This window comes from Chenopodium album, chromosome 10, assembly GCF_948465745.1.
Source record: "Chenopodium album chromosome 10, dcCheAlbu1.1, whole genome shotgun sequence".
In the NCBI taxonomy this organism is placed as follows: domain Eukaryota; kingdom Viridiplantae; phylum Streptophyta; class Magnoliopsida; order Caryophyllales; family Amaranthaceae; genus Chenopodium; species Chenopodium album.
Genome location: NC_137843.1, coordinates 36,333,665 through 36,346,547, shown reverse-complemented (window position 1 = coordinate 36,346,547; position 12,883 = coordinate 36,333,665). Strand labels below are relative to the sequence as shown.

Here is a 12,883-nt window from a genome sequence, read left to right as displayed (position 1 = left end):
AGAAGAGAAGAATTGGAAAAGGTCTAGAAAGGAGAAGGTAGAGTAGAGCATTGTATTGCTTTCAACTTATTAGACCATTTTAATTTTTTAGTCAATTTTATTTTTAAGCTTTATTTAATTCCATCAATAATGTAATTTTTTTTTATTTATTAATGAAATTTTAAGATTTTAATTAAATCAACTTTATTTTAATTTTTTTGTTTTATTAAAACAATGAAAACAACTTGAATAATTTCGAAAAATCGATTCAAGTACGGTTTCGAAACATCCTGAAATTGACCGAAACTTGCCCAGATTAACAGCAGTAATTTGTCGCTGTAAATTCGAATCCAACGCGGTGCGATGATCCTATCGTGGCATGTTGGCCTCGTTTTTGACGCGATGTTGGCGTTGACTTAGCGTGTTGATGCGGCCGTACAATATTTATAAAATTTTCCTCGAAGAAACCGAAAAAGAATAGAATTTGAGGGTTCTCGACATCTTGACCTTGCATCCCTTTTCCTTAGGCTTTAACTCATAATTTCCTCCCTCGGTATATGACTCAACCACTAGGTCAAAAGGACTTTCCCAAAGGTTGTAACGTAAGGGCAAAAGGTTAGGGGTAGGCCTAAAATTTATAATTTGGTGGTATACCTAGGTTATGAAGCAAAGATTGGCCAAACCTCGACACCAAAACAAAGAAGTCACCAAACAAAAACAAACTAATACCCCCAAGCTTATTCAAAGCTATATCCACAAGCATATATACAAAAAGCGTAAACGCTTCTCCCCCAAGCTAAAAGGAAGCATTGTCCTCAATGCTTGAAAAGGAAAAGAATCACAACAAACTGTTTTTTTTTTTTTTTTAATTTTCTCATTTTCACTTTTTTTTTGTATTTTTCATTTTATCAAAGCAATTGTCTTCGCCTCCTTTAACTTTGGACGGCTTTTTCGATTTTGCATTTATTATGTCCTTGCCTTTTTTAACTTTGGACGACTTCTTCATTTATTCATTTGCCATTATTCACAACATATATAAAAGACGAGCTTGCTTACAAATAAAACCAATAGCCAACCTTTTAGACCACAAACTCCAAAAACATGACCATTTGCTTCACAAAAACCAAAAATGGAACAAAAAGAAACAAAAGGCTCAAAGTTCTAAAGATGTGGCTTGAAAAGAAGGTGAAAGGCTCAAATGGTTAGCAAGATGGCAAATGTAAACCCAATGAACTAAAAAGAAAGAAGAAAATCCTAGAAATGAAAAATTACCACCCCGAAAAAATTGCCTTTGTCCTTCCTAGTTGGGTCGGTCTCGTGTTTGAGAATTATGAGTCAAGATTCAAGATTAGGTATGCAAAGGTTAAGGATCCACGCCGCACAATCAAAAATGATGAAGGCTTGAAAAAGAAAAATCCTCACACGGTTGTAGCAAAAACTTACTAAAGTTGTCAAATCCACCAAAGGAAGCAACTCCGTCTTACCAAAATCCAAAAGAATCCGGCTTCAAGGCCCCAAAAGGTCTAAACCGCTACCTTAGCATACCCTATCCTTGAGTCAACCAAACATACTCTCAAACCGTGCAAACCATTGTATTTAGGAAGAAAAATAGCCAATGTGCAAGTTTAAGTGGTACTAAGTCCAAAGTAAAATCAAAAAGATGAAGAAAGAAAAGCAATGCCTCAAAAACATTTTATTCATATTTACAAAAACAAGTTTTTTTTTTTTTTTTTTTTTTTTTTTTTTTTTTTTTTTTTCAATAACAAGCATAAGTAATTTCTCAAGAATCAAGCACAAATGCAATTATCTCAAAATAGAAGCAAGAGATGGCTACATATGAACAATGCCATTAATATAGAATCTTGAATTTGAAGCAAGTAGGCATTGATTAAAGGCAAAATTGAACATAAGAGACCAAATCATGAATCAAATTGAGCAAAATATTCTCAAACATTGAATTATCAAAGCAGTAAAACCATCATAAAGAATACCCATTAAAGAGAAAATGACCAACAATGGTGATTCAAGTATTCAATCAAATTATACAAATTCATCATGAAAAAGCTTCAATTCAACACTCAATGACATCATTCAACACAAATTACAAGTGAAAAGAACTAACAATGGAGTTTTACCATGAAAGCAAAAACAAGGGTTTCAAGCTTGAACAATGAGGAAGAAGATGACTAGAAAATAAGAAATTATACCTCAATGAAGCCTTGAATTACTTGCAAATTGCCCAAAATGAAGATTTAAGAACAAATAGAACACCCAAAGACAAGTTCAAACCTCAACACAAAGCTTCAAAATTTCAAAAAATAACCCAAAATTTTCAAAATTGGATTCGAAAGTCTGAAATTTTTTGGTTAAATTCGAAAATGTGATGTGTTTAATTGTAATTTTATGTTAAAATGAAAATAAAGAGGTGAAATTTGTTTGATTTTGCAAGAGAAACAATAGGAATTGATGAGTGAATGGAGTTGGAAAAAATGGGGCAAAATCGGGGAGAGAGAAAGGAGAAATAAGGGGTGTGTTTTGGGGTAAAAAGGGGGGCGTGAACGCACCTGGCTGCTGCGGCTGGTGCGTGCGCGCAAGGCCTGGTGCGTGCCAGGGGGAGTTTTTTGCATGAAACCCCTGACCCCTGTGATGCGTGCGCGCGGTATCATGGTGCGTGCGCACCACATGCAGCTCGGGGAGGGCTGAATTTCTCGACCAAATGCTAAAAATTTGCTAACCCCTGTGGTGCGCACGCGTAGGTAGGGGGTGCGCGCGCACCATAGGATGATCGAACTTTGTTCAAATTCCGGCAAGATTTTAGCGAAAGGCTAGGGAAGAGAAAGAAAAATACCCTTGATATGCTTTCGTGTTTGCATTCTCACCCGTGCTATCGAGTGTCATGATCAAATACTCAAAAATTTCACAAAAAAAAATCCAAAATTTACTCGAACGTGAATATAAAAAATCAATGAAAATGCAAACACGATAACATATTACCCCAACGAACTCCTTCACCTAAGCTTAACCAAACCTCATGAAATCTTGAAGTAACACCAAAATTGTTGGAAATTTTCTTCGATCCAATCTCATGGTACCTAAATTCAAGAGAATAAACAAAAATAAAGAGAAATAAGAAAAGTTCTCAAGGATAAAAGAAATATAGAAAATCGTAAAATCAAAAGAAAAAGATTAGAAAATCGGGTTGCCTCCCGGGTAGCGCTTGTTTAACGTCATAGCTCGACGTCCTCCACCAATTAAGGTGGTTGTCGGAGAAGCAATGAGTGAACAAGGCCAACAAAAGCACCGTCAAAATACTTCTTGAGACGATGGCCATTGACCTTAAACGGAGAAGAAGAATCCATCATTGAGACCTCTACAACACCACTTGGAAAAACATTCTTGACCAAATAGGGACCGCTCTATCTTGTCATGAGCTTTTCGGGAAACAACTTCATTTTTGAATTGAAGAGAAGAACCTTATCGCCAACACAAAAATCTTTCTTCTCAATAAGCTTGTCATGTGTTTCCTTGGAACGAGACTTGTACACACTAACACAATCATAGGCATCAAGCCGAAGCTCCTCTAGCTCATGAAGATCTAACCACCTTTTCTCCCTCGCACTTGCCAAGTAAAAATTTATCTTCTTGATTGCCCACAAAGCACGGTGTTCAATTTCAACCGGGAGATGGCTTGACTTGCCATAGACTAGGCGGTATGGAGTGGTACCTATGGGGGTTTTGAAAGCCGTTCGGTAGGCCCAAAGAGCATCATCCAACTTTTCCGACCAATCCTTTCGATTTCTCGCAACCGTCTTTTCAAAGATGAGCTTGATTTGACGATTAGAGACTTCCACTTGACCGCTCGATTGGGGATGATATGGGAGGCCAAATCTTTGATAGACTCCATGCTTCCTAAACATCTTATGAAAGGCATGGTGAATAAAATGAGAATCGTTGTCGCTTATCACCGCCTTTAGTACCCCAAATCTTGGAAAGATTATCTTCTTAAACAACTTCATAACCACCTTGTGGTCGTTAGTTGGGGAGGCAATGGCCTCGAACCACTTAGACACATAATCGACCGCCACAAGGATATATTGATTTCCGAAAGACAAGGGAAATGGCCCCATAAAATCAATACCCCATACATCAAACACCTCCAACTCGAGTATGGGTTGTTGAGGCATTTCATTTCTCTTGGAGATGTTCCAAACTCTTTGACATCGGTCACATGTCTTTACAAAGCCCCATGAGTCCTTAAAGAGATGTGGCTACCATAGACCGCATTGAAGGACCTTAGTGGCGGTCTTAGAGACACCCATATGGCCCCCGCTTGGATCCGAAGGGCACATTTTCAAAACACTAGGCACCTTTTTTTTTGGCACACAACGTCTAAGTAAGCCATCGACCCCTCGCTTGTATAAGATGGGATCATCCCACACATAATGCCTTGCCTCTCTCTTGAGCTTCTTTCTTTGGTTCTTAGAAAAGGAAGGAGGAAACTCCCCACATGCAAGAAAGTTCACTAAATCGGCAAACCATGGGAGCTCCTTTGCTTTAATAGCATACAAGAAGTCATCAAGCATCCTATCCTCAATTGGAGAACCATCATCATGAGTTTGAGAATCTTCTAAACGAGAAAGATGGTCCGCCATAATATTTTCCGCTCCTCTCTTATCCCTAATCTCAATGTCAAAGGTTTAGAGCTTAAGAACCCACCAGATCAACCTTGGCTTGGTCTCTTTCTTGGAAAAAAGATACTTGAGAGCCGCATGATTCGTGAAGACAATGGTCTTGGAACCCAATAGATAACAACGGAACTTCTCAAAAGCATGAACTATAGCCAAGAATTCCTTCTCCGTTGTAGTGTAATTCCGTTGAGCTCCATTTAGAGTCTTGGACATATAATAGATCACATGAAGTTTCTTGTCCACTCTTTAACCCAAGATACCTCCTATTTCCGAATCACTTGCATCACATATCAACTCAAATGGTGAATCCCACCTTGGATCTTGAACAATAGGAGTAGAGATTAGAGCTTTTTTCAACTTATTGAATGCCTCCAAACACTTATCATCAAATACAAACTCGGCATCTTTTTGAAGAAGATCATTGAGGGGCTTTGCAATGAGCGAGAAATCCTTGATGAATCTTCTATAAAACCCGGCATGCCCTAAGAAAGATCTCACTCCCTTTACATTTACCGGAGGTGGAAGCTTTTCAATAACTTCAATTTTAGCTTTATCCACCTCTATCCCCTTGTGAGAGATCTTGTGGCCAAGGACTATGCCTTCCTCCACCATGAAGTGAAATTTCTCCCAATTCAAGACCAAGTTCACCTTCTCACACCTTGCAAGACATTTTTCAAGGTTTTCAAGGCATGCCTCAAATGAAACACCTCCTACGGAGAAGTCATCCATAAAAACCTCCATCTCCTCTTCCAATATATCTCCAAATATACTCATCATGCATCTTTTAAATGTCGCGGGAGCATTGCAAAGGCTGAACGGCATTCTCCTATAAGCAAATGTACCATATGGCCAGTGAACGTTGTTTTCTCTTGGTCATCCGGGTGGATAGGGATTTGGAAAAATCCCGAATAACCATCAAGAAAACAATAGAACTTGTGCCTTGTTAGTCTCTCAAGCATTTGATCAATAAAAGGAAGGGGGAAATGATATTTCTTTGTAGATGTGTTTGACGTCTATAGTCTATACACAACCTCCATCCCGTGACCGTCCTCGTCGGAATGAGCTCACCTTTCTCATTCTCAACGACGGTCATGCCTCCCTTCTTTGGGACAACATAAACGGGAGAGACCCACCTAGAACTAGAAATGGGGAATATGATTCCCGTATCCAAAAGTTTGGTGATCTCCTTCTTCACTACCTCTCCCATTTGGGGGTGTAGCTTTCGTTGCCTCTCAATAGAAGGTAAAGCACCCTCCTCAAGAGTTATGTAATGTGTACATAAAGCGGGGCTTATACCTTTGAGGTCATCAATGGTATAACCCAAAGCACTTCGGTGCTTTCTCAAAACACCACACAACTTTTGAGCTTGATGCTCACTCAAAGAAGAGCTAACAATCACGGGAAAAGTGGAGTTGGGTCCCAAAAATTCATACCTAAGGTGTGATGGAAGAGGTTTGAGCTCAACCATTGGAAAACCTTTACCTTCCTTCGATGTTGCCACTTGCAACGCTTCTTGGCTAGAAATGCTCAAACACATTTACTCTTCAACATCCTCAATGCCTCCATTTAGCATATCTTCATACCAAGCTATTTCCTTGCTAGGAGTACCTATCTTTTCCTTATTCAACAAAACATTTTCAAGAGCATCGTTAGAAGTGAGCAAGTGCTCATGCATGGAAGACACAACATGATCAAGAGAATCAATCATCATGCAATTTTCTAAAGAAGAACTTGGATATTTCATGTTATCATTCAAATCAAATTCTATCACCTCATCCCCTACTTTGAGTGAAATTTTAGCACTTTTCACATCTATCAAAGCACCCGAAGTAGCAAGGAATGGTCTCCCTAGAATGATAGGAATATTTGCATCTTCGTCCATTTCAAGCACCACAAAATCCACCGGAATAACAAATTTCCAACCCTCAAAGGAACATCCTCTACCTTACCCATAGGAAACTTAATTGACCTATCGGCCAATTTCAAAGTGTTGTTAGTAGGTAAGAGTTCCCCTAACTCAAGTATTTGGTACTCCGAATATGGCATAAGGATAACACTAGCTCCTAGGTCACACAAGGCATTCTCAATTTGCATTTTATAAATGGCACAAGGGATGGAAAAGTTTCCGGCGTCTTTTAGCTTAGGTGGCATCTTGTTCATTACAATTGCACTACAATTCTCGGTCAATTTCACCATCTCTACACCATCACAAGTCCTCCTACCACTCAAAATGTCTTTGAGGAATTTTGCGTAGTTAGGCATTTGGGTGACAAGTTCGGTAAATGGTAGAGAAAGGTGAAGTGGCTTGAGCATGTCAATGAATCTTCCAAATTGTTCATCTAACTTGTGTCTCATGAATTTTTGTGGATAAAGAAGCTTGGGTTTCACAATTTCTTTCTCCACTCTCACCTCACTAGGATTCTCAATCTCAACCTCACTCAAAGATGCACCATCTCTCTCATCTTCAACCAAAACCTCTTTTGTGCCCTCTTTGGTCTCACTCTTCCTAGGAAAACTCTCCTCATGAACTTTACCACTCCTTGTGACAATAGCATTGACCGGTCTCTTGGGATCTAGGCCTTGGGAAGGTAAAGAAGAAGGACTAGCATGGTCTTTCAAAGCATTAGCAAGTTGAGAAATTTGGTTTTCAAGCATCTTATTATGAGTCATCATTTCATTAAATTTCTTGTCACTTACGGCCATGTAAGTGTTCAACAACTTTGTTTGATTTTCAATGATTTCTTCCAAATTTGTTCTATGTGAAGAAGAATAGGATTGAACATAGGAATTATCATTTTGGGCCTTTGGAGCAAATCCGGGTGGAGGTCCTCTTTGAGCATTGTTTTGAAAATTGCCTCTACCTTGATTGTTCCAATTACCCCTATTTTGATTTTGACCATAACCTTGATTATGGCTACCACTATCTTGAACTCCTTGTCTAGCCATTCCAAAGCGCGCCCTATGAGAGAAAAGGGAAAGAGCTTGAGGCAAATGAATTCCTAGGAAATTTCGTTCACCTTGATAGTATTGCAATACTTTTCAAACTCCTTAAGATGATTTGGCGGGCTTTCATGCTTGGCCCTACTAAATTCTCGCCTCTCTATCAAAGTGATCATTGCCGGTCTTATTTCAAATTCATTTGCCGGTGTTGTAGGTGGAGCAATCCCATTCTCAAATCTATATGCACCGGGAATCCCCAATTCCTTCAATGCCACTCTCGGATTTTCTCCAATTCTTGCTTGTTCCTCTTGTTGTGGTTCTTCTTCACTTGAAATGCCAGGGCTCAAAGATCGTCTAGCACCCCTCAACCTTGCAATAGTTCTCTCAATTTTCAGATCAAATGGCACTAGTGAATGACCACGTGCTTTATGCATAAAATCTAAAAAGAATTGGTTAGTAGCACGGCTACAAGTGTAGCCTAAAAGAAAATCTTTTTGTATTTTCAATTAAAGGTGAAATAGACTCAACAACTATAAAAAAGCACCAATATCATTCCCCGGCAACGGCGCCAATTTTGACAAGAGGAAAATGTAGGTCGTTATCTACCTCTCCCTAGAGCCAAACCTAATTTGTAAACACTCTACCAACCTAATACAAGTATATGGTAAGTCAAGGGTCAAACCCAAAGGAATGAGTAGGAACGATGCTATACCCTATGTCAAGCTAATTCGAAGAATATAAATGGTTGTGGTTGGTAACTAAAGTGTCAAGAAGCTAGACAAATCGAAGAATTCAATATGATAAACACTAGGGAAATAGGTTCCACATGACAACTCAATGATTATGCTAATTTATAGATCACTCAATCGATTTAACATCACAAGGGACAAACAATAGTTGCAATCAAAGGAATCTAAAAGCTATCTCCTATAAGCCAAGCTAAGGTTCACTATGAATGGCTAAAAAGGGAAATCACAATTAAATTCAATCAATTAGAGCAATTCTCAAATCAAGGGTTCATGTCATTGAAATTTACAATGTAATCTAGATTAATCTTATAGGTTGATCACTCCTAGTTTAATTAATCACATGCACAACTATGTCAACCAATTTAATTGCAACAATCCAATCAATTTAGTATCATCAACTTAGCAAAAATCATCAATCAAGCATGCTTCCCCTTCTCCCTAGAAACTAATCTACTCACTAATCATGGTGAAATTAAGGAACAAAACAAATTCAATCAAATTCATATTCATTTATAGCTTAATCAAAAGAAAATCAATCAAACAACAAATTCTAGAGCAAGGAATGTAATCTTAAACAAAATTCAAGAAACTAGAAACAATTGCATTAAAGTAAATCAAAGGAAAGAAATCTTACAAACTTTCATTGAATTGAAGAAGGAATTTGAAGATCCAATTGAAATCTAAGATCAAATTCAAGGTCAAACAAGTAAATCTTAAGCTTCTCTCTCTACTATTTCTGGAAAATTATATCTAAAGTACAAAAGTTTAGTCGTCATAAAAAAGAAAGTCAAAAGCTATAAGTAAAAAAATTGAGCGAAGGGGGCTGCACAGGGCCATGCGCACGCACCCACCAGCCGCGCGCGCGCACAGCTGGGTCTGCACGCACGAACCCCTGTGCCGCGCGCGCACCTCTGTGTGGTGCACGAGGCCTTGGCTCCTTCGCTTTTCTTGATCAAACTCCGCGCTCCCGAGTATCCCCATCATCAGTGCACTCGAGATGATGCCCGCGTTCAAGGCAGTCCCAAAATGAGCAAATTGACTTGATTATTCACTTACAAAACACAAATAAAATAAAGAGAGAAAGCATAAAAAAAATAAAACTAAAACTAAAATTATGAATTATCAACTAAAAATAAGAAAAACTCGTAAAAATTAATCAAGAACCAAAGTGAATTATAAAAATGGAAAATCAAATAAAACTAAGAAAATTATATGAAAATGATGAAAGAAAATAAAGAAAATGAACCTAAATCTTATTCTTTTGAGCGCCATAAACGACGCTCATCAGCGTGCAACGCACGCATAGCAGCAGCAAGCCTCGGCCAGCAGCCCGCATATGTGCGTGCCTTGCTGAGCTGAGGCAGTGTGCATCCCTGCACTAAGCAGCCACGGGCAGTCCCAGCCAAGGCCTAAGTCTGCAAACATGGCGCGCCTTGGTGCCCAAGGCAGCTGCCACGTGGCAGGCGAGAAGTGTGGTCGTGTGGTGAGTGTTAGGCAGCTAAGGGGAAGCTTGGGGAGGAAGGAATGGTCCCCTCCCCTTGTAGTCCTCACCTAACCTCTCCTTCTATAAATTCCACTTGTTGATTAATTAGTTGTTTGATATTTTTTTATTTAAAAATAAAATGGGAAAATTGATTTTACCAACTCTCCCACATTGATGGGAGAGTGGAATTCTTTCATGACATTCTCTATAGATACCCACCTTGGGAATTGGAGAAAGTCACTTGAGTAAGAACTCAAAAGGGCATCTCCACTTAAGAGAAAACCTTTAAATTCATTAATTACTCGGGTAGTGTTTTGGTCTGACTTGGCTAAACTCCAAGTAAGAGACAAGTCGGGGTTGAGTTATGGGTGGATACCGTAGAAGGTCTCTGCGCTTGCAAGACTTGGCTTTGAAATAAGAGCTCCGAGTGTGAGCGAATGATGAGTGTCATTTATGGCACTCTTAGGCTAGGTTTTCTTTATAGTTTTATTCCCATTTTTAGTCCTTTCTGTCGTGTTTTTACATAATAATGCTTGCTTTGCGTGTTTGTGTGTAAGTTTAGAGAAATGCATGTTTTTATTGGTTTTCTTGTCATTTTGTTCATTTCTCGACTACTTCTCTCGATTCTTTGTTTCCTTGATTTGTTTTGTAGGTATGTTGAGTTTCCCGAGGTATTATCACCAAGGAGAAAGCTCAAGCGCGTTCAAGAAAGTTAATGGCGCAAAGTTCGGGATTCCGAGAGCGCAATTCAAGTTAGCTCCGCGAGCTTTAGGGCCTTAGAAGTTATGCTTTTGCTCAAGGCATTCTAATGCTTGGAAGATAGAGGAGTTTCCCTTCTCACGAGCATCGCCTCGAGTGCGCCAATGATAAGGATGCTCGGGAACGTAGAGATTGATCGAGCAAGCAAAAGAGGCAAGGCCACGAGCACCGTGCAAGGGTTCGCGCGTGCGGCACTGAGGGTGCGTACGCGCAGACCCACATGTGCGCGCGCGCGGCCTGGTGGTGCGCACGCACCAGGCGCCCTGCCCCCTTCGCTCGTTTTTTCTATTTATACCCTTAATCTTTTCCTTTTTTGGGGGGACGACTTAATTTTGTACTTGACACTTATTTTCCAGATTTAGTAGAGAGAGAAGCTTAAGATTACTTGATTGCACTTGAATTTGATCTTGGATTTCATTTTGATCTTGGATTCCTTCTTCTCATGAATGAAAGTTTGTGAGATTTCTTTCCCTTGAATTTACTCTTATTGCAATTTCCTTTAATTTTTAAATGTTTGATTTGAATTTCTTTCCTTCTTTGGAATTTGTTGAGAGATTGAATTCCTTCTTGATTGAACTTGAAATGAATATGATTTTTATTGAATTTGTTTTGTTTTTTAATTTCACCATGATTAGTGAGTAGATTAGTTTCTAGGGAGAAGGGGAAGCATGCTAGATTGATGATTTTTGCTAGTTGATGATCCTTGATTGATTGAATTATTGCAATAAAATTGGTTGACATGGTTGTGCATGTGATTAATTAGACTAGGAGTGATCAACCTATAAGATTAAACTAGATTGCATTGCAAATTTCAATGACATGAACCCTAGATTTGAGAATTGCTTTAATTGATTGATTTTGATTGTGATTTTCCTAGCTAGCCATTCACAATGAACCCTAGTTTGGCTTATAAGAGATAGCTCTTGAATTCCTTTGATTGCAACTATTGTTTGTCCTTTGCAATGTTTGAATTGATTGAGTGATCCTTTAATTAGCATAATCATTAAGCTTGCATGTGAAACAAATATCCCTAGTGTTTAGTATATTGAATTCCTTGATTAATCTAGTTTTCTTGATACCTAGTTACCAACCGCATCTTCCCTCAATCTTCGAAGTAGCTTGACCTAGGCTATAGCTTGCACCTACTCATTCCCTTGGGTTCGACCCTTGACTTACCATATACTCGTATTAGGTTGGTCGAGTGTTTATAAATTTTCTTTGGCTCTAGGAAAGGGTAGAAAACGACCTACTTTTCCCTACGTCAAAAATGGCGCCGTTGCCGGGGAGTGATATTGGTGCTTTGTTATAGTTGTTGAGTCTATTTCATCTTTAATTGAAAATTAAAAAAGATTTTCTTTTGGGCTACATTTGTAGCCGTGCTACTAACCATTTCTTTTGAGATTTTATGCATAGAGCACGTGGTCGTTCACTAGTGCCATTTGATCCGGAAATCGAGAAAATTATTGCAAGGTTAAGGGGTGTTAAACGATCTTTGAGCCCTAGCATTTCAAGTGAAGAAGAACCACAACAAGAGGAACAAGCAACAATGGAAGAAAATCCAAGGGTGTCGTTGAAAGAATTTGGGATTCCCGGTGCATATAGATTTGAGAGTGGGATTGATCCACCTACAACACCGGCAAATGACTTTGAAATAAGACCGGCAATGATCACTTTGATAGAGAGGCGACAATTTAGTAGGGCCAAGCATGAAATCCCGCTAAATCATCTCAAGTAGTTTGAAAAGTATTGCAATACTATCAAGGTGAATGGAATTTCCCAAGAATTCATCCGCCTCAAGCTTTTTCCTTTTTCGCTCATAGGCATGCCTTCGAATGGCTAGACAAGGAAGTCAAGCCGAATTCTCTAAGGACATGGGATGAAGTGACCAAGGAGTTTCTATCTCGTTTTTATCCACAAAAGAAAACGGCGGAGGCTAGAGCTTTGATTCAAGGTTTCAATCAAAAGGCTAGTGAGAGTCTCTATGAAGAATGGGAGGGAGACAAAGAGTATCAAAGAGAATGTCCTCACCACGGAATTCCTACTTACCAAATTATTCAAATCTTCTATGGAGGCCTCAGTCCTCAAGGAAAATCATGTTTAGATGGAGGAGCCGGAGGTCCCATCATGAATAAAACGGAAGAGGAATTGGTGGACATAATTGAAGACGTAGTGAGGTACTATAGAGATTGGCAAGATGGAGAAAGAGAGTCAACTAGCAAGAGTAGCTCTTCGGTGTACTCGGTTGATCATCTCAATGCAATCAACAATCTATCCTCACAAATGAC

General features: G+C 39.1%; 1 non-coding gene across 1 annotated transcript; it reads right to left on the bottom strand.

Moving 5' to 3' along the window:
* Positions 1-12,528: 12,528 nt before the first annotated feature.
* Positions 12,529-12,634, bottom strand: LOC145565784 (small nucleolar RNA R71). Its single transcript, XR_014095162.1, has one exon. It is a non-coding gene; the product is annotated as a small nucleolar RNA R71 (small nucleolar RNA).
* Positions 12,635-12,883: the final 249 nt, after the last annotated feature.